Source organism: Aethina tumida, chromosome 3 (genome assembly GCF_024364675.1).
Source record: "Aethina tumida isolate Nest 87 chromosome 3, icAetTumi1.1, whole genome shotgun sequence".
NCBI lineage: Eukaryota > Metazoa > Arthropoda > Insecta > Coleoptera > Nitidulidae > Aethina > Aethina tumida.
In genome coordinates, this window is record NC_065437.1 from 25,039,682 (window position 1) to 25,063,749 (window position 24,068).

The 24,068-nt window shown below is 30.1% G+C and overlaps 1 protein-coding gene across 6 annotated transcripts in view; it reads right to left on the reverse strand.

Annotated features, from left to right (window-relative positions):
• Nucleotides 1-24,068, reverse strand: part of LOC109593953 (protein slit) — a 248,789-nt gene that overhangs the window by 7,669 nt on the left and 217,052 nt on the right. The window lies entirely within an intron of this gene.

Here is a 24,068-nt window from a genome sequence, read left to right on the forward strand (position 1 = left end):
GCGTGTAAATGGGACTTCATTGCCTCCCTCCGGAAGATTTCTCTTCAGACTGAGAAATTACGCCGACGCCATACGAATGCCGTCGGAAATTCAAGCTGGAGCGAGTATTCTTCTTAAGCGTAAGGCCGTCGGACGCGAAACTATAAATTTAAAATTTAATAAAACTGTGTTCCATCGTGAGATAATCTACCAACACAATAACTTATTCATTTCATTACTCGCTATTTGCATAAATCAGTATTCAAGATTATTATGGAGGGCTGAAAAGAATAAGTAATGCAAATGTCTATTCCGAGTCTATTTCTAAATCTCTTTAATATTCCCGATGAATGCCAGTGATAAAATTACGGCGGACAGATCGACGGAGATTTCTATATGCAATCAACAAGTTCGTTTCTGGTCCAGACTAACCAACTAACCAGCGTTTCAAGTCTTAAACAACCTCGAAGATAAATTAGCTTGCCTCGTAATATTGTTAGTGGCCACAATTTAGAAAAATGGCGGATGCGCTAGTGCATATGAGCGCCCACGTTATTCGATAAAAGCTCGAAACTTTGTCTCTAAACTTTCATGGTAATACATTTTCGTTTATAACACGTGTTTCTTTGACAACGTACCAAGCTATTTTTCTGGGGAAACTTTTGCTTTGAACTAGTTTTGCGCAGATGAAACATCAGTCCGGGGGTGAATAACTATGAGCAGCATGTTTTGTACGAAAATCTTCCTTAAAGTTATACTGATTAACTTCATGTCATGAATTTCAACGGGGTGCATAATGAACAAGCCAAGTTCAGCGACAAAGCCAAATAAATATGGCCGACGCGCACAAATGTTGGATGATTAATAAATGAGAAGGAAAATTAGACAACATTTATTAGATTTTATGTTTTATTAAGTAAAGTCATAAGTTTTAAGTATTATTGTCGTTTAGAATTGTCAAAAATATTTAATTTACACAATTCATTATTCAGTTTTTACTATTGTCGTCGAATTTTTTTATTCCTCTTAAATAATATTAAACTATTGACTTGAAAGGGGTGCGGTAGTCAACGAAAAAGGAAGGCTTTTTTCTCTGTGAAGTGTTTATCGTAGTTCTATCTTATTATTCCAATTTGTACTTCTACCCACTCCTTTACATAGCAGTCTCCAAAATTCATTTTACTATATGGTCTTAGTTTGGAGTATTTCCAACAATCTGATGTAAATTTATTGTCATTACCAGCAAGATCTTCGGCTTTATCACCGATTGAACTCGTGAAGATATATCATAGGTACGGGACTCGAAATTCTAAACTTTGGCGGACTTTTAGAATCAAGTAGGGCTGTCTTGGAATGACAAATTTCACGACAAAATATACATCTTATTAGATAAATACCAAGGTGAACTGTAAGTCTCCGAAGTATCCTTATTAATTTAAAAAAATGATATTGATTAATATTTTCAATATTTCTGTCTCAGCTTTCAATTATTCTCATTATTCACTTTCCATTGCCACCAACCTCACTGAGTGTATTGAAAGTTGTGAGTTTAACATTGTTGTTCTAGTTTCCATCACAAAGTAATTAAATGTATTTGGTTGCATTGTATGGGCATTAATCTAATAGAAAACTGATCGAACAACGGATAATGAGTCTAGACACTTTTAACATAATAGATTATTTGCATGCCTCTAAAACCGAAAGCACTGATAGTAAAAGCCGCAATAAAAGGTCAACAACACACCTGCGACGATGAATAATTTAGAGAGGCATAATAAAATTATTATTTTTAAAGGCTTGTAAATTGCATATTCATGTACGACAGACGCATTTGGTGGCATAGTTGATAGATTATTTGTATCAAGTGCATAGGTGCAACCGCATTTATTTCGCTCACGCGCAATTTGACGCAAGAATATCATAGCTTTATGGGAACATTTTATGAATTTATAGAATGTTTGCGGTAGTTGTTGTTATCCATCATGTGTCGCTTAGACATTCATAAGCTGCCACTGTTTCTTGTTTACAAATACTCAAGATGAACTATTTCCCAGGTGAACGGTGAATAAATGTATACTGCAGGCATAGTTTACATGAGCTATTATTGCGGCTGACAGCCTTCAAAGTAAAATGTCCCGCGCAGATTACTCGTCCCGATTTAGTGCGCCAAAGTTTGTAACAGGAATCAACAGCAAGACAATTTATGCTAAAAACAAAAGAAGTAGGAAGACTTAAGGCTGTTAAAGATGGTGTAACTTGCCAATAGGTTTGAAATATGTAGTTTTCGTGCAGGATACGTTTACGAGTGTTTTCATGTTTACATGAGTGTAAAATAAGAAAATAGGTGGTTTATTGTTTTCAATGGTCATCAATAGGGCGTATATTGCGAAATTTATGATGCAGCATATCACTTAAGTTCCCGAGAATAATACGAAACTATACCTTTAACTACATGAGTGTTTCTTTAAAACTGGTAATGTAAAATTTTAAGTTACACGCCCATAACTTTAAACATCTATTTAGTTTTATAGTGAAAGTATTTAAAAGTTTCAATAAATTGAACGAATATCAAAAACATGAATTTTACAATTTTAATGAAACTATTGAAAAATGTTAAAACCTATTTTCTAATTATGAATTAATTTAAAAAATGTGACAGTTAAATATTTTTTTAGTAAACAAATGGTAAAGAAAGGTTAAACAATATTTAACTCAAATTAATACATACTCAAACTAAATAATTAGTCAATATTAAAATCAATTTAACTAAAATAAAAATACATAATTTAGACTTGAAAGGCAAAATATATTAATTTAAAAATGTAATATTTATAAATTGTTCCGAAATATAATATAAAATTAAATAAAAATTATTTTCTTAACTATTTAATTATAAGATATAAATGTGTTGAAAGTTGTATTTGCTGTGATGTCATTGATAAAAAATTTACTTGAATAAAAAAATTATTGGAAGCTTCGTGAGGAAAAACATTTTTTATTTTATTTTTAAATAATAAATTTAATAAACTGATTGTATTCTCAACTGAAGACAAAAAATATTCAAATATGAATCAAAATATATTAATTTAAAAATATAATAGTTTTAAATAATATAATTGCATATTTTGAAAATTATATTTGGTCTAATATAATTTTCAAAAAAATATGCACGAACAAAGAAACTGAATAAAATGTGACAAAAATATTTTTTATTTTATATTTAAATAAGTAATAAATAAATAAAAAAGTACTGGACAAATATTTTGAATCTTAATTAATACATTTGTTGTTTTATGCAATAAAAGTTCACAAATCAAGTTATAATGTTTAAATTCCTGAAAAATTTGTATAAAAATCAAATGTAGATGTGAAATTTACATTTTTAATTGCTTCAGCTTTTATAATAAATATTTCAAAATGCACATATATGAAGTTTATCTATAGTAAATGTTTATAAATGTAACTAGCCAATTAAAACGTATAATTTCTGTCAGTGTAAAAATGATTTCATTTGAATGAATTTATTCTATGTTAAAATTTTAAATTTACAGACAAATTCTCTTCATCATTAAGATATTTTATGTATTAGTTCTAGCTTTTTAAAGCACACCTTAGCTTGGCTGGTGTAAAAGCAGAAAGTTGATTTAGTTTGAAGCAGCACCATTTAAATGACACATCGTGGGCAGCTGCACGATATGCATTTGGTCACGGCGACCATCTCCTGAGAACCACCGCAATTCCTCGACTGCGAAATGCTCGACGTCTTCTGCGAAAATATAACCATTGTATTGTTGCTCGTCGGGTGGGTGGGGTGTAAACATAACTTATCCAACGAATGGCACCATAATTTCGCGGCTAACCCAACATTATCGGCCGTTTTACAATGAGTCAAATTATGGTGCCAGCTTCGAACTATTGGGTGAATATTGCGGACGGTAATCGAAGAATTATTGAAAGTAACGTAGATTTGCATCGGAATTGTTGGGTTGGTGGGACGTTTATTGTTTTGCTTCGAGATATTGAGTTATTATCTTTAAATTGTCTTTTGATCAGTCGTAATTTTGTTTAAATGCACACCTATTATAATCCACCATTGTTCTTTACAAATTAGTTTCACCGTTCACCGAATCAAAAAATCACGATTAAAATTCCGTTCGACTTTGTCGCCGTACACGCGAAATTTGCATCGAAACTGCATATCGGGAACGTCTGCTTTGAATGCTCCGCACCGAGTCGAGTCGGGCACAGATTGAAGGTGCTTTCTTCTCTTGTCTCTCGCAACTGGATTTTAGTTGGCCTGTGATGGAAAGTGCATTGTTTCCAACTCTCGCGAAATGTTTTTGCTTCATTTACCCCGAAAGCTTTGTTTACACGCTACGTGGAAATCATTCAAATTTCAATTCCGCTTTCATTCTCGGCGACTGCACTCGCCCAGACGAAATCTAATTCAGTGCCGGATCGTCCGGTGTTTTTGTGTTTCTCTTCGCTGTGTCGGAGCGGACATTTACACCTCTTTCTTGTTCACGTTTAATTAGGAACGGAACGGCGTCGGTAATTAAAACACAGTGACGCTTCACGACTGACCCAATTCATATGCTAAATAAATGTCACAGAGACATTAAAAAATTTAACGGTCAAATGTAGACTCATTTAATTTTAATAGTAAGACAGAATAAATAATGATGTAATATTCTGTCAGTTATTAATTTTGTAAACAATTTATTTGATATTATTTATTTAATTTATTTAAGCATTTATTTATTTTAAATTTATTTCGTTATAAAGCTCGTGCATTTTTCATATTCATCATTTTAAAATAATATATAAATGTATGCTGTAAATTTCTTTTACACTATTTCGAAATATATTTTATGCTGAAATTAGTTCAGGGACTGAGGAAAAGATGGTTAATACAGATTTAATCATTAAAAATACCTTTCAAAATTAAAGTTGTTATATTTATGTCCATAAAAATATATGTAATATTTTATAAATTAGAATTTAGTGATTTATAATACTGTATAAAACAGCCATATTAATTAAATAAAGTACATAAACCGATTTATTTTATTTTTATCTCTTTGTGAACTTTAAATGGTACAATTTACAAGTTTAACGCAATTTTACTTTTCAAATTGTTAAATTTTATATAATCAAATTCATTGATATTCAAGAATTATAAATTCAACATTTAAATATTACCTAACAACAGCGTACTAAATTATTATAAAGTAATGACTTTTCTGATGCAATAAATTTATTGTTAGATAAGTTTTGTCTTCCTCTTGCAAATTAAACGTCAATTATATTAATCGTGCGTGCAACGTCGTGGGCGAATTTACAATTTCCATTTACAAACTGACAAAGAATTAATACATTTAAGTCGATAGGAAATTGTTAAATTCAATGTGTCCCAAGAAAATTATGGCTATTAACATCAATGAACACATCTATTGGCAAACAGTCAGGTTGCCAGTATGAAAAACTCCATTACCATATTCAAATAAAACTTAAATTATTGTTATTATAAGTTATTAAAGATATATTGATATCGACTTTATTACTTAAGTATTGACTAGGAATCGTTTTAGTTTAATCGCTCAATAAACCAATCATCCTCTAAACGATCGCTGCCTACACCGTTGCTTTATGAACCGGAGACCTGTTTTAAGAAAATAAAACGCATTTCTAATATTAATTCTTAATTGGTAGCGATAAATTTGTGTTTGGGAGTGGCGTGATCATTGCCATAATGTGTATCGAATTTATTCTAGAGGGCGCGTCCGGAAAGCAAGAGATAAAATGCACTGTAAATTAAACTCCAATTACTTGAAACAGTCGTTTAATTTTTCATCCAGTTAAGCAACAACTGTGCGGATTGTGTTTGGAACAATAACTTCACTTTGTTAGCCAACTAGTAGTAATTTAAAAAATTGGTCAGAATTTATACCCAATTGAAATGATTTGTATCCAAGATCGTAAATAGTGTATTCAAAACCTTATGGGTAGATAGAAAATTGAAAACAAGAAAAATACTATTAATAAGTATTAATTATTTGTATTAATAAAAGTAGATATTCATACACATTTATTGCAAAAAAAACCGTGACAATACTTGATTTGATTGCAAAGACATCGATAAAAAAAATGTTGTTTATTCGGTCCCAATTGATAAAAAGCATAAAACTGGAATAACAAGTCGAGTACATCTGTTCAAACAGTTTCAGTGTTTGAGATGATGGGAGGACGAAAGGAAATCGTCAGTCATCCGACTGTTTGCCGTGGTGCCCCAAGACGTGTAAAGTGACGGGCTCGGAGGCAACGGAACAGAAATTCCCGACAGATATTTGTGAAGGGCCCGGTCTTGATCGTCCCGGAGCAAAACTCCCGGATTACCCTCGTCGACCACAATACGCAATCAGTGGCCCCAGACCGAAGTGGGAATCCCTCGAAAGCGGCTTTGCTTAGGACAAACGCCAGACTTTAAGTCGATTCTACAAACGCCATTAATTATTTACGTGTGTATCGGTTTCTTGTCTTTAATGTTTCAAGACTCTCCAATTGATCTGCGCAACTATAAGTTTGTTGTACCTCTTTCGTTGATTAGAGATGTCACATTTTTTTTACTGGATATACGTGTATTTTTTAAAGTTCAATTGTTCAATAAAACATACACATGACTATCAGCATTGCATGTGAATTCTCGGTTTGGCAAAATGTAGTGGAAATAAATCCAGACATCGCGAGCGAGATTTAACGCTGTAAATCATGCAGAAATATTAATATTCAATATAAGTGCGATTGGTGTGCATTGGTACAGGCATTCTGTGCCAGACCATAATGAATATTAAATGGTTATTACCATGGATATGGATACATGTACACTAGGTCCCCGGGCATGCCCCCCGACTCTTTTATTTTAACGATGTCGCATAGCGACGGTATTTCTCCATTCGGGATGCGTCGTCTTTAAATTTATTTAAATTTCCATGAATATAAACATCTGTCCCGATGGAATTAATTCGATGCCACATTCGCAATCGCATAAAATATTCTATTTCGATCGCCGATAAATAAATAATTTGTGGCTGAAAATTGAAAATAAGAGAATTGCACGATGAATCTACTGTGGATTAACGATGACAGATAGCGAATCGAAAAACCCAATGAGAATGCACTAACTTGAATTGTTTATACATCAATTGTTTGTTGATGAAGCTTTAAGTAAAATTTAATGACTCTGGTTTTGCAGTTATATTGATCAAAATAAATTGTCAACAGAAGTAAATGATTTAAAAATCGGTTTTTATTCACCTATTGAATTAAAATAAAAAGAACATTAAAACTAGTTTGACGATGACTTTTGCAAAAATATACAACAATTTAAAAAATGTACATATTTTTAAATAATATACACTGGTTTAATTAATTTTAACAAACATTTTTACAAATCATTATCACTTCAGTTATACTATGACAAAGGTGATAATGATTTGTAATGATGTATAACTGTTTATGATATTATCGACAATTATTGAAACAAAAACTATATTAAAAAATGAACTAATCAGTCAAGGTAAGTAAATTAGCATTAAAAATAAATTAATTAAAAAGAAAGAAATACCACAACAGAAAAAAGGATTTTTCGATTAATTTAATATTAATAAACAAATAATTTATTTTGTTGTAATCGATTATGTAATTATACTGTTAATATACTATTAATATAAGTATTGATAATATTCTGTTAATGTATTTTTATGTAAATGTAAATTAATAAGTTATATTTTATTGTAAAAGACACAACATTAAATAATGATTAAAATAAATAAAAAATTAAAAATTGATTTATTCAAATAATTAACGGATATTTTTTCTAATCATTTATTTCATGTAAATAATCGTAATTTATTATTATACAGTTAATATTATTTAAATTATTTAAAAAAATGTATTAAATAATTAAAAAAATACATATGACATATAAATAATTGTACATGTTTAATAAATTGAAATATTCTTTCTTGTAAAATTTAAAAATTTTTTCAATTCCATTCAATTAACACTTTAATTATTTTGTTAATAATATTTTTCATTATTAATATAAATTGACGGTAAAGCAAAAAATCTATTTATTCAGCAATTAAGATTTGTATCAATATATATTCTAATTATTTAATTAATATAAGTAAACAAAAAAAATAATATAATAAATTAATTACACATTAAATATCACTGTATTCTGTTAATATTTTTTATTTATAATAATATTAACGACCAGTGTAAATAAATTAACTATTTTGTTTTTTTTTAGTTTTAGATTCACTTATGAAAGAAGAATCAATCAAAATAATTTTTTAAAATATTTTCCAAAAATATAATTAAATATTAAAATAATTAATTAAAGAACATTCTTACTATAAAAAGTTTTAAGATGTTTGATGTTATAATGCCTAATGATACTGATAGTATTTTTTAAGTTATTTTTTTGAACTGAAAAGACAACAAATAATTAAAATTTTTTTATAAGAATTATACATATTTAATAGACTGAAATATTTGTATATAAAAAATTTATTATTGCTCTCATTATTCTGTCAATAATTTGATAATTTTGAAGTTTAACATTTAGTTATTGAAAAAGAATCCAAAATATAATTATTCAAAGGATTTTTAAAAAATATAAAAAATAAATAATAATATAAAAATCGATTTATGTATTCTTATTGAAATAGAAATAACGTAAATTACTTTAATTTTTAAAAATTTCTTACATATAATAATTAACCTTTAATATAAAATTATTATTTTTTGTATTTAAAATGAATTTAGACATTTATTTTTTATACTGTTAACTGTTACTAGAAAAGATTTTCATTAAAAAAATCAAGTCCTTTATGTATAGTAAATAGTATATTATACAGTACAAAACTGAGGGAATGTGAACGCCCTACTTTTTACATTCCCCACCTTAACTATTTTAAAATATGACAAACCAGATTGAACGCGACGCTTAGTGATGTATATGACCAATTTATATTGCTTTATTCTAATTACTTCGCGTGTTTTAAAATATATACAGGCAAAAGGGATTTACATAAACACCAGAGCGACACAAATGATTATTACTCACGAAAATCCAAAACTCACGACGGCTTAATTTTTACAACGCATTCGTTTCCCTAAAAGGCGCTCTTATCAGATCGACAGTTGACTGCCACCCGACACTCTCCATTTGGGAGTGTGTTGTTGTTTTCCGTTATTTTTTTGCCGAAAATTTACATATTTTTATGGCGATTACAAGCCCGACTGGGAATTTCGTTTAAAAGGACAAAACAAGATCCTCTAGCCTATTATAATCGTGAACTTTTCCGATGTTTTTTACAGCTTTATTTAAAATTTCTGTAATCTGATTAAATCGGCATAAAATTTGCCGTACACATTTTTAATGGTAATAAGGCAAGAATTTACATCTTCGGCCGCATTTACGAAATAATTTCGTGGGATAATTAAAAAACATTTTCATTCCGCGCTCGTAACCGACATCCACAATAAAATCGAAACAAAAACATAATGCCCCCGGAGCGAATGTGGTTTTAAACAATCCACTCACGTATTTCAAATTGGATTTTTGAAGTTAAAATGCATCACCGAAAAGTGAAAATTAAATCCGCCACGGTCATTAATTCGGGGACCTTAATGAAACGGGCAACAGATGACAAAATGCCGCGGCAGAACCCCCCGTTTCGGATAACACAATTTGTTAGATATTGTGAGTGTTTAGTCCAGTTAGTCATAATTATAATTGGCACGGGGAGAGTCCGCGGCCGGACATATTTCCCCCGACGATTGCTCTGTCAGATTGAACGTATTAGATTCGAAACTATCTCGCCTCGAATTAACTTCGCGACAGATTCTGGAATCCACCAAAGAATAAGTTAATTAGATGTTAAATTGTAATGTTAATCAGACATTGAGATATGTATGATGTAAAATATGCATCTCTGACCGTTCCTGAAATATCTATGAAAACTGATTTCGGACAGAATTTTTAAAATGTGAGATTTTGTACATATTTTTATTTTAACAAGCATTTAAAGCTTTTTTACTTATTGTTTAAAATATCAGAAAACTTATATTTTTTATAAGGAACCAATATAATGATTTAATAAATTTATTATTCTGTACATTTTGTGAATATGTGTCAATATAAAATTTGGTTTTTTAAAACATAAATAAAATAATCAGTTACACCCCATGGATTCATTGATAACAATATTAAATTCTCTAAAATTACCAGAAATATTATATTAGGAAATTTTAATAATAATTTAATATATCAAATAATTATATATTTTTGATTGATTGGATATTGATATATTTTTAATTTTTTGGATATTCTAAGTAAAAAAGTACCCGTAAAAAGTTTTTGATAGAAAAATATAAATAGGTTATTTTTTTTTAAACAGTTGTAAAAACCAAAGACAACCCTGTACAATAGTTAAAAACTAGTTAAATTTCTTATTTTCTTTTGGATAAGCTTTTTTAAAAATTTTGTATGATTTAATTTTCAATTTAATTGTTAACTGAGTTTTATACATATTTTTATTTTAACAAGCTTTTTTACTTATTGTTTAAAATATCAGAAAACTTATATTTTTTATAAGGAACCAAAATATGATTTAATAAATTTATTATTCTGTAAATTTTGTGAATATATGTCAATATAAAATTTAGTTTTTAAAAACATATATAAAATAATCAGTTACACCCCCTGGATTCATTGATAACAATATTAAATTCTCTAAAATTACCAGAAATATTGTATTAGGAAATTTTAATAATAATTTAATATATCAAATAATTATATATTTTTAATTGATTGGATATTGATAAATATTTAATTTTTTGGATATTCTAAGTAAAAAAGTACCCGTAAAAAGTTTTTGATAGAAAAATATAAATAGGTTATTTTTTTTTTGTAAACAGTTGTAAAAACCAAAGACAACCCTGTACAATAGTTAAAAACTAGTTAAATTTCTTGTTTTCTTTTGGGTAAGCTTTTTTAAAATTTTTGTATGATTTAATTTTCGATTTAATTGTTAATTAAGTTTTTAAATATTATACGAAATATACAATATCAGAGTAACCTGATCAACCATTCAATCTATCTAAATTAATGAAATGGTTCTGATATACCGACAATTTGGACATAACATCTTAATTTGATTTACGACGATTTGACATTTAATCCAACTAGTCGGATACGGTCGGGACTGTACCGCGTGTAACCTCTTTATAAGCCATTAATTATTAACACGATGAAGTGATTACAGTAAAGGGCTCTCCGTAATCGCCGATGTTACATGGACTGGTTTAATGATGATAAATATAGAGAATGACAAGTTTTATCTTACTAGAACAAATTCTTATAATTTATAATTAATTAAAGAATGATCATCATTTAAACATTTTAAATAATATATTACATAAATATATTAATAATTACTTTGAATTAAATACCTAAGAAATTAATTAGAAAATATAAACAGTTTCGTACATAAACAAGGGACAAATATATTTATAATATTAATATTATAATTTGGGCATCAAGACTGTAACGAGTTTACTTTACGGTATTAAAATTATGTGCTCCATGTTTAAAAAAGTTTTAATCTGTATTTATAATCTCGAGTTTTACATATAAATCCCTACTGAGTTACATCGCTTTAAATACTTTATACCCGCTGTTAAAGGCTTTCAACAATCGATAGAGATAAGAAAGCCAAGGGGAAATTAAATACAACATGTAACAGTCTTACATTTGATGTGCGAAGAGAAATCAATAATCCACAGCATTAAATTTTGCAAAACGAACACAATAAAACCTGTTGCATCTTCAATTTACAGTTTCAGACAACGTTGGGTCCCTTGACGGCCATTTTTATAAATATTTACACCGTTTTTCTCCAAACATTCCGATAAAGACCTGTACAGTTTGACTCCTTGTTCCATTGAAAAACAGCCATTTAATACTCGACTCATCGGGCACTTTGCACGTTAAGTGGTCATTTAAACATCCAAGACATTATTCTACAGTCCTTTGGCATCGCTCCGGTGATACTACTTAGATTGTAGTCATGCATTCGCAATTCGAAAGCTCATAAAACGGCATGGTAAAAACGCAAGATCCGTTGCATACGTGCATTCGTATAACCCCTGGGCAGGCTGTCTTCATTTGATGTGTTTAAATGGAGGACAACGTCTTTTGTTTACAAACCGTTAAATTGAACTCTTTTCAATTCACCTTTCTCCACTATTTTGATAACGCGGATTCAGGAAAAGGCGATTGAAAACTAAAGGGACAATGCACGAAGCCCGGAATTGAGATGGTATTTTCACTAACACAATTTATATATAAAATCGGCGATAATATTGATTTATATGAAGTGGCTTCCGCAACTCGGATCCATTGTAACAGCAAAAGCACCACAGCACATTGAACAAATAAGATATGATCATTGGCTTGTAAAGCAAAGGCGTTTTTGTACTGTTGTCGGCTCTGATCGATAGGGCCTTCCTTTTCCAGGTAAGATTACTGTCAGGGTGTGAAATAAGAGCGGTGATTTAATTCGGATTGGAGTGGAAGGGTGTTCGGAATGAACACATACAATTTTTATGCGAGCAATCCTTTCAGAAATAATTGGATGAGCCCGCAACTCTATCGGCTATCGCAAATTCGATCAACGAAATTCACTATCCATGTTCTTATATATTATTCTTGTTACACGCCTCTGCCGGCGTATGGTTTTAAACGTTGTCGCGCGAGACTTGTTCAATTTCGATTTATGCGACTTTTTGCCAATAAATGGCGTGGCTGCTATCTTATTTAACGAAAACTAATTCATTCGTGTCTCGTTACACAACTGTTTTGTTGCAGTAATTGATATGCTTGTAAATGTTAAATTATTTGACTATCGTTTGCATAAAAGAAATTTGTTTTCCTTGTTAAAATATATTTCAGTGAGTTTTGTACTTAAAATGTTATCAATGTATTTTTAGTCCTTTTATGTTACATTTTTTAGATTAAAAAACTGGATTTCAAAAAAATTCAATGTTGTCTAATATCATTATCAGTTTTTGATATATTAAAATACTAGTTTCCTTTTTAGAAACCTTACATAATTAATAAGGTGTAATATAAAACTTAATTTAATTATTTTTTATATAATAATAATAAAACTCATTAATACAAAACAATCAATTATTTCAAAAAATCAACAAAAATAATATTAGAACTTCTATAGTTAAAAAAATTGATATATTGGACACGTGAATTTTTTTTATTTTTGGTTTTCTTATAAACATATTTTATATTAAAATACAAAAAAATGTTTATATTATATGTAAAAAATTGGCTCCTAAAAAATTAGTTGTTTGTAAATTTTTTATAATATCCGAAAGTGTAAATGAAATAACTCTTATTTTTTTAATTACAAATTGTAATTAATTTTACTATAAAAAATTAAAAAATCTAAAATAAGACAATAAATATTTTTTAACGGTTTTCAAATAATTCATATTTATAATTTTATATATTCAAAAATATTAGTAAACAATGCACAGTAAAATAAAGTAGAAAATAATTTAATTAATTCTTTTTTTTTAATTACAATATGTAATAAAAACCTTATAATAAAAAAGAAATTATATTTTTAAAAAACCGATAAAATAATATTCATTTATATGATAAATTATATAAAAGAAAAACGAACATTCTGCTTATGTATATTTTTTGTATTTTTAGCTTTTTATGTAATTATTATTTTAGAATATAAAATTAATTAAAAAGTAGACAGCAGTAATTTTTTTAATTACAAATTATAATATATTTTACTTCTAGAAACCAAATATTAATTAAAATAATACTGTTGAGTCAATATGTTATATTATAATTAAGACTAAGATTATAATAAAACAAATGTAAAAAATAGGATAAGAAAAACAACTTTTTAACTTCATTTTATTTTTTTTATTGGATTTTAAAAATAATTATATGATCTTAAGAGCAGAAAAAGATAAAAAATAATTTAAACAATTTTAATTTATATTTACAAATTTCAGTAAGTAATAAAAATTAAATTATATTATACAAAAATAATTATATTATATATTATATTAAAAAGCAAGAATTAAAAAATCTTACTTATGCATTTTATTTTATTTATGTTTAAAAATATTACAAAATTTGCTTAATAAGAGAAGTACAAGATAAAAAATAATTTAAATAAATCTACATTTTTAAATTACAAATTACAATAAATCTCATTAATAAAAAACAATTTATAATTTTATAATAATCAACAAAAACAATATATGAACTTCATTTTATCATATTAGTTTTAATATACTATAATTAAGAATTCAATAAAACAAGAAATTAAAGACTGCATTTTTAATAAATGGAGATTTCTCAAAGGTAAAACTTTATAAATAAATATATTGAGTATATGTATTTTTTTATACATTTTTATATTAAACTATTTTTTTTTTCAATTTTAAAAAACAAGAAGAAAAAAGATAAAATTTATTAATGTTTAGTAACTTGAATAGGAAAGTTTTAAAATTTATATAATTTTAATTTTATTACAAAATACGAAAAATTAATTATCTAAATCTTATGACTGAACCCTGTTATAAAGTTTCTATATATTGTTAAATAAATTATAATTTATGTAAAAATATACCTGAAGACTTTATCCATGTCAACGTGTTCGTGTAAGACAGGATATTTATTAACAATTTATCCGTGAATGGCGTCGTCTCCGAAATATTTAATACGGGGGAAAAACGGTGGCACGTTTCAATTTAGGTTGCCTAATGCCTCCGGTAATCCATTGTCTGTACGGCGTAATCCCCGTTACGTCGGGACGCCAAGACTCTCGGAAACTTTTATATTAATTTTTAAAAATCCTCCGACGCAATATTAAATAACACGTGCAAGTAGAAGACCCGGAGTCAATTTCGTGCGTCTCCACTGCTCCTTTACAGCTTTATTACTCCCCCGTGTTAATGAACTTTTTATTGACAGTCGCGAATGGTGTACTCTCTTGCCTTCGTCGCACGCACTTTATGAACACTTTAATAAGGCCTTCAATTTAAGTTTTTTTTACTTAATAACGGGACCCGTGCTGGTGTTTTTGTCCTTTTATTTTTTAAAAACGCCACGGGAGGAAAATCGAGGGCAAACTGTTTTACGTCGGATAATGGATGTTGTAAATGTTTTATGAGTCGTTGCGAATCGTTTTGTCTTTGAACCGCCTATTTTTTGCGGTATTGTCTTCCAATGAAGCAATTTGTTTCGGGAAAAAAGTAAAAATTGCCATTTTATGCTAACTAGGACATTAAAAAAGTAAGCAATTCATGTTTTATTGAAGCTTTATTATGATCCAATCCCGCATTTGCTGCACTATGAGATTTTTTATGTTCCTGTTTAATGTATATTAAATTGTATAGATACATTAATTATTCATATGAATTGTTTAAACGTTATAAATATTCCGTTTCAATATTAGAAACATAAATTCTGTATTTGCAGCATTGTTTTCGTGCGAAAATGCGCCGGTAATAAATATTGTTTTCAGAGCGTTCATTCCGCAGATACACGCATCATTATAAATACAATTAGATTTAAATTTAATACGTCATGCAGAACCTGTCAAATTCAGATCGTATCGCTCTACAATTTGGCCAGTATTGTTAAGCCGAAATACATACATATGTATATTCGTTTTAATGAATAAACAGAGTAGCACACGTTGCTGAATTTCCCAAAACAATATATCGAAAATTAGAGTTTCGAATGTGTTACACTGGTAAATAGAAATGTCGGATCCAATTGTAAATCTTCGGACTTGTACAATGTACGACACGACTCCAACTGTAAATTGAATTTCGGAATTTTGAATGAACACTGAAAAAATGGATGGACATACTCAACAATGAACTACACTGCGTTTTAATTACATTTCCTCAATTGAATTTTGACTTACACAGTTACCATTATCGTTACGTGAACTTACCTGAAACAAAAAAATTCATTAAACATTCTGAATATATTTTAAATAAATGCAATTTAAATTATTTCTGAGGCGGCCCCTCAGATCTTTTATTTGACTTCGCCGTGAATATAAATTATTTGTTCAAAACTTATCCATTCTGCGACAAAGTCACAGAGCCGGGATCACAAAGCGAAAGACATATTTTCACTCTGTCAACAGGAGTCCTCCGCTCCATCATTAATAAGTCATAGCGTGCGTGCGCCTTACAAAAGTAGTAAAACGTGTAAGTGCCAAGAAAACGTGAAAAGTTACAAATGTTTGCATAGCATGAGAATCAAAACAAACAAACTCAAAAAGTTGTATATCTCGCGGCATGTTCATGACTCAATTCGATAAAGCTGCCGTATTAATGAGATGTTTGGAAAAACTAAAACTACGAAGGACACGACTTTTCCATTTACACCGCTGTAAATGGCAAAATCGTTGCATAATTTTCCACCGGCTAAATTACTTTTATTGTGAATGAGTGATGCATATTTTTGATTACGGACGGGGGATTAGCTTAATTACAAGTATTTTTGCTCGAACATTACACGATATGTTACTTAAAAGTACTCTTAGTATTAGTCTATCTTTGAAAAATTAAATATTAATTAAGGACATTTTTCATATCTTTTATATTATATATACTTCCGTGTATGTCACATAATTAAAATTCTTTTTATATTAACAGTATTAAAGAAGTATTATTTCATATTTTCTACCTATTATATTATATTTATTATATTATTTTATATTATATTATTTTACAAATCTTTACAAATATTCTAACTGTTATATTTCACTATGATTTTCATATAATTTCGACTAAACATCAATATTTTCAGGCTCTTTGCATTTTTTTTCTTAATTTTTAGAGTTGTGCCGATATTTTTGTGTATAACAAGACCTTTATTTAGCTAAATTAAAAGCATGCAAATTATAGATAAATGAATATTGTATAACTTTTATTTATATAATTTCGAAATTGGTCTAGTAATTCAGATGCGATTTTAATAATTTCATAAAGCCGATTATATGGCCAAAAATCGATGATAAAAATTCACATATTGAGAGTAATAGTAATCACAATGTTAAGTCCACTTTAAATTCTTTTACTTGAAAACGCTTTTTCAAATAATAATAATAATAAGCTACTTAAAATTGAAGGACAAATTAAGAAGTTGATTTTTTCTATCAGTAAAATTAGTCTTAGAGGGATATGAAGGGCAAATGATTTTGGTGTGTATTGCAGTCAGTATCACAAAAAAATAAATCTAATCTGTAGATTCATTCAATCAAAAATATTTAACAAAAATGTTTGGGTAGTTTAATGTAATTAAAAAATATTTCTATTACTGTGTGAGGAAGTATCCTTTCAAAATAAACACATTTTAAGATATTTAAAGATCTAAATAAAACAAAATTTCCTCATTAATTCATTCATATTAAAAGGCTCTAATTAAATATTACTTATTTAATTAATATTAAAATACGTTTATCTATTTAATAGTATCGAGTTATTTAACCCTCGTAACTTTTTTATTTATAATATGATTCGTAAATAAATAAACTAACACGACGTACATTTCAAAGTTATGCCATTAAATCAAATTGAACATTAAAAACTATCCTTGAATTGAACCCTTTCGAATCATGTTCCGGCCATACTGGTACATGACATGCGTCCATCAAGCCGCCAACTATCCAGTTTTATTAAACAAGTAACTGACAATTTCAATTTAGCAGCCGGTTAAATGGTTCAATTACACCTGCATGGCGTGGTCGACGCTTTTTATTTAATAATGTCCTTTAAAATCCGATTACGACCCAACCGACTGTCCAACGTGTTCGCTTCGTTGCGCGTTTTTCAATTTCCAAACGTAATTGATATTAATTTATTTGTTGGACGCTGTTTTGTGCCGATAGTTGCGAACTGATGCGTTCCCACTAATTATTTATTGCCACTAAACAATGGTTCGATGTTTAAAAGTGGATTTAACAAACAGTTCGGGTTTTAATGCCTGAACGTTCCGGTCTTCAATTAATAACAACACACGATGCGTTTGTATAATGACCGGTAAATGGTTGGTGTTTAAAATTTTCATTTGAAAAATTGGCCAGCTGGGAATATTTGTCAGCGTTATATTAATTCGATATGGACATGGCGGACAATTGTTTGAATTGAATTTTTGAGTACTTATATATAGTACTATATATCATTTTTAGTGTAATAAACATTAGGAACTGGAAAACATAATTGATGTTTTTGGTTCAAGACTTTTTGAATGGTGTATTCAAGAAGATAGTGTAAGACAAGAAGTTCTACGATTTTTATGTCGTGAGCTTAAGTGACAATGAATGTACTGAAGAAATTCAGCAATATTTCATACAAATCCATGAAATAGACCCATCACATGTTAACTTTTAAAAAGAAACTAATTAATAAATTTCATCAGAAAATTACACAAATGGATTCTATAGAAATTGAATGAAGGTTCTCGCTAGTATTAAAAATGGTTGAATCCTAATAAATCTTAAACTAGTAAGTAGTCAAACAAGTAATAATATCTATCTAATATTTTAATGAGTGTATATATGGGATCATTGCAACCGATTTTTGTTTGCAAATTTAAATTCATGAAAAACTTACTCAGAGACGAGCTTTTTTAATCAATAGAATCAAGATCTTCTACTTCTTTGTGGCAAGGAAAGAGCACATGTTTCATTGGAGACTCGAATGAAGATTCAAACTATAAATTGTTAAATTCTACCGCATCCATTAAAAAATTAACAGTTTAATTAATTAAATAGGATGTCAAAGTAGAGGGCATTGGCAAAATAATATATTATTTTAAAAGTGAACGTTCATAATGTAAATTACGTTTTCCGGTAGTAATGGCATAGAGAATTAATTATTTAAATATAACGATTTTTATTCTGCGCATCCACCTTTATTTAAAAAGTGTTTATCACATTAATGGTAACTAAAATTACTTTTTATGTGTGTGTTTGTGTTTTATGTGTTATAACTTGGCAACAGCGAAAAGTGCCAAGTCCTTAATAAAAAATCCATGTCAAATTAAACAAAGACAATTCACGCAATTAGCGGCCGTGATGGGATAAGCAGGTGACACTGTGGGACACGTATTTCAGCGCTATCTTTGCGCCGTATCGGCCGCAAACGGGCAATTACTTAGGCGGAAATGGGACGTGTGCCCGTGTCCGCAGTCCGTCCGTCCGCCGGTTGTGGAGTCGGAGGCAGCGTCGCGGCGCTATGTTTGTTTGCAGCTGCGGAACAACGCAATTAACGGCGCCGTGTGCACACACATACACAAACCGTCGCACCGTTCTTCTAATCGACCTGTTTTACGACAGCTGCAGCGAATCTGAACAAGGCCATTCAATGGATGTATCAAAATAATCATTTTGCTTTCCATCCCGTCCTAGGTTATCGAGTTAAGCGATGTATTTAAAATGCCAATGTGTTTTAGGTTCAATTAAATTAATGATAAAATGCTATTAAAAGCGGGCAACGCTCGCACGTGTAAATATTGTCTGAAACGTGGTGAATTTGTCAATTTTTATCAGCATAATTAAAACGCTTTAAACTGTTTCCCACTATGCACACATTACGCCGCTTGGCGTGTTTATTTTAAGCAGACCCTTTTGATGTACAACGCACTGCCTGAAATCAGTGACAAAGTTAATGATGCGACAAAACAAACCGCAATTTAAATCGCAGACGTGCTGTCTCCGCAAAATACGCGAAACCACTTTTTTCCTCATTAAAGTGCAGGCCTTAATGCTTGAAACTTAATCGTACCGTACCATTTGGCAGTCGAGTGGAATAAATTGACACCTATCACATTTGAAAATCGTAAAATTAGAGTCATACATCTGGATGTAATTATAAATACATATAAAACAAATTATTATTTGTGTTATGTGTTTTGAAGTTTGTTTAAGGACTAACTGTTTTTTAAATTTTTTTAATTTCCTCAGTTTATCGGACAAAGGGTTTTTCTAGGACTGTAATAGTTTATCATTTATTTTGGATTAAGCTAAAGAAATTTGTTGTTAGACACATTACTTGTTAAAATCATTGTGTTCAATTTTCTAAATTATAGTTTCCCCGACACTAAGTCGAATTTAACGCACTGCACGGTTCCGAGTTCGTGAATTAACGATTTGGAATAAAGTGCACGTAGTGTCAAAGCGAACGATAACGAAATTAAGCGCATTTTATTCGCGGCAACGACATGTTGCGGAAATCTGCATGTCGAAAGGGTTCACGAATGGCCATATTCACGCAGTTACGACGGGCTCGATGTCCTTTTATTGCCCCAACAATTCCTCATCCGTCCGATTCTTATTCCGGACACGTGGAAATGACGGCGCGTCAAAAAACACCCCTTCAAAGACGTGCTCCACGGTCATTTGGGCCGATTTTCAGTGTGTTTATCATTTATAAATCAATTTGGGGTGTCACTGAAGATGATTTTATTGTACCATAATGTCAGGAACTTTTTCCCTGGCAATCCAATAAAATAAAGATGAGGTTTTTGACAGGAAATAAACATTAACATGGTAGTATTCTATATTATATTGCAATAAATGCAATATTCCCAGTTAAATAATCATTTTATGTATATATAAAAAATTAACTTAATGTTTCAACCAGGCTCTTTTGACCTTTCGAGCTGCAAAATTGATAAACAAACACGCTCGCCGAAACAAATTGGCTCTCGGTCTGGCGCACATAGAAAAGTCAATGGGTGCAGTTAGGCACAGCCCTTAAAGCAAACAGCCTTTTGAGCCAATTACGTCTTTATGAATTATCAGCGGTGAATGGCCTGCAATTAATCCAATGGAACACCAAACGCCAGAATGTCGACTATTCAATTATTAAATTTTAATTAAATCCGCCGTCGGCTGGTCATTTGGATCGTATTCATGCAGGATTGTGTTCAATGTTTGTGCTTACTTTTATTATGTTGTGCCTCCAGGTTTTTACGAGATTCCATTAATATTAAAAATGGCTAATAAATTAAATACGCCGTTACATTCAATTAATTAATTTTCTTTAGAAATTAATGTTTGAATCAATAAGACAAACACATTCAAATTCTAAATTATAAACACCTAAATAAAAGTTGAGGCATCAAAGGAATACTGTTTAGTTATTAATAGCAAATGGCCCTTTAAACTTTAAAGTGATTTAGTCTAACCCATCCTAATTATGTAAGTTGGACAATTGGCAATTTCGGTCTCCGCAATAAAATTTAAGGGGGGCATGCGACGTCTTGTCCCCTCCTCAGACCTTTCCGGTCTTCCTTCTGGCAATAATTGGTTCCAAAGTGGTCTCTACAAGCTTGTCCCTCCGTTATCGGCGGATTTGTTTGGGGTCTGTCACAGTCAATTCCTTTTCTGCCCCTTTGATTCCGTCCACATCGATATTCACAATCGTTGTGGCAAAATTGTGTTACATGGGATTTTTTGGATGGTTGTAAAAATAGGAGACAATGACCGGGGTCAACAGCAATACACATTTACATGGTTGGACAATTGAATGTGCAAAAATAAATACAACTCTTAAACATACAAGTAAACAGAATCTAAAAATATCACGTTCCCGATTTTTAACGCTCCTATTTGACCGGCTAAAATTTGTATTTACCTTTGTATGTTGTATTTGCATTTTTCGCGGACATGTTTGCTTAATAATTTGAAAAGGTCCGGTCGAGGAAAATCGACTGTAACAACAATGGTGGATTTGCCACTGTTACATCGTACATCTAAATTTAAATGTAAAAGACATGTTTATGCATATTTTGTGTGTCTAACGTGTATTTTGAGTCGATTAATCAAAAGTATCTTCTTGTAATCCCGCATGAACATCATGATATGCAAAAAAGTGGCCTGCAGGTTGGTTGTATCAATTAATTAGATCGATGTTCGATAGTTTTATCTTGACATGTCAATATCAGTTGTCTGTAATTAGGCGTGTATTTTGCCGAGATGTCGAGTTCCTTGTGTATCCTTGTGTTTAGTTAGGAGTCCAATGTTGCCATACATGTTGAACCAAATTAGCTTAACTTTCATTTTTTTTTAGTTTGTGCTTCTATTTCTGACATTAATTATGAACAATTATTTATACATATACACAACAAATACTGTGAAATAAATATTTGAATATCACTTTTTATAAAGTAATATTTGTGACCTTACCATAAAAATATAAAATTCAAAGAAACATGAGTCCAATTTCACCACACTCCGTGAAATATGATTTCTTTTTGAAACGAGTATCATATTACAAAAGCAATATCAAAAAATGAGTAAAGAAAAGTATTTTGAAAACAAACGCCAGTGGCAATATCGCAGACCACCCCAAGGAAAAGCGGCTGGTGGTCCGCGAAATGCGTGTTAGCAGTTCGCGTCGCCTCTCGTAGGCGAAATGTTTTTATGGAATTATAACAGCGACTGAATAATTAGATTTATCTTGTTCAATTACACACAACAGGCTTCAATGGGAATACATTACCGTGGCTTCTTCTCCACATCGGTTAGTTAATTGCGTTCAATCTATAGAAGAAGTGGATTTATTGCCGGGGAATGTTTATCTACTACGCCAATAGACGAAGTATTTTTCTTCCTGAGTTATAGACTCTACAGTTTTTATGCAATTTAACTGGCTACCTTTAACGAGCCAACCATTTATATGAAGGGAAAAAATTAAACTCCAGCATCAGGAAAATTGTATGCATTAGTTACTATTCTAACATCCAGTGTATAAAATATCTGTGAATATAAAAACGAAAATGGGAAAAACATGAAACGTATGTTTCGTGAAGAGATATTACCTACGAGAATCTTATATGGATTCACAGCATCTACTTGGAACAATGAATATGATTATTTCCTGGTTTTGTATATCAAAAGAGAAAAAAAATCTCGTTAGGGCTATTATGAGAGGAAGGAACGGCCGTAATGTCAAAGGTTAAAGGTCGGATATAAAATTCCAATGGAGGCGGCTACATCTTGTTTAACACATGTATTTGCAACACGCATAATTGAGAGAAAGCGGTGTTCCAATTACGTTACTAAGTTTCATATTACTATAATTTTAATTTTCTTTTGAGGCGAAGCAAATCAAATGGAACATTCAGTGTATAATTAAATTAAATGCTTTATAAGTACAAAAATGTTAGTTTCACCAAGATATTTAATAAGCTTAAAACCCAAAATTATCCATATAGTATTTTGTCTATCCATAAAAATGTAACTCTTTGTTCATAAATTCTGAAGTAATTTGATTATTAATTTTATTAACTTTATTTATGTACAAAAATGGAGGAATACTTTTTAACTACAACTTTTGATTTACACATAAGTAAGTCATGGATTAAAACAAAAAAACTATTAAAAATTAATTCTTGTATTTTATTTCAGGATGAGAGACCTCATCAGTTTCACCAATTAATTCACATCCTGCGGCAATTCTAAAGAAATTAGCAACAGCGCCGACTTGTCTGAAATAGTAAATTTCGTTAAGCACGGCTCCATTCAAATAAAAATCCTTGAACCGCATGCTTCATCTGCCTTTTCATTAAAGCAAGCCGCAGCATAACATCATTGGGTGTAGCAGCTTTTAATAAATAGAGCGCTAAGAACGTTGCACCAAAGAAGGCATGTTTTTACATTTAATTAACTTTCAATAGAGCCCTCACGACTCGAAACCATGAACTAAATTAAAATTAGAGCAACACTTTCCCATGAACAACACCTGATCTCCTTGAAGTGAGGAATCGCCGGACCGCGTGTTTTCAGCCGCCTTTTCATTAGACCACGCCGCATCCTTTGAGATGGACGCGCCGAAAAGCTCGATGCTTATATGGAAATTCTTTGGCCAAGCGAATTTCCACCGAGATATGCTTTCATACACATCGATGTTTTTTTCTTGTCAGGCAACTACGAGATGGCCAA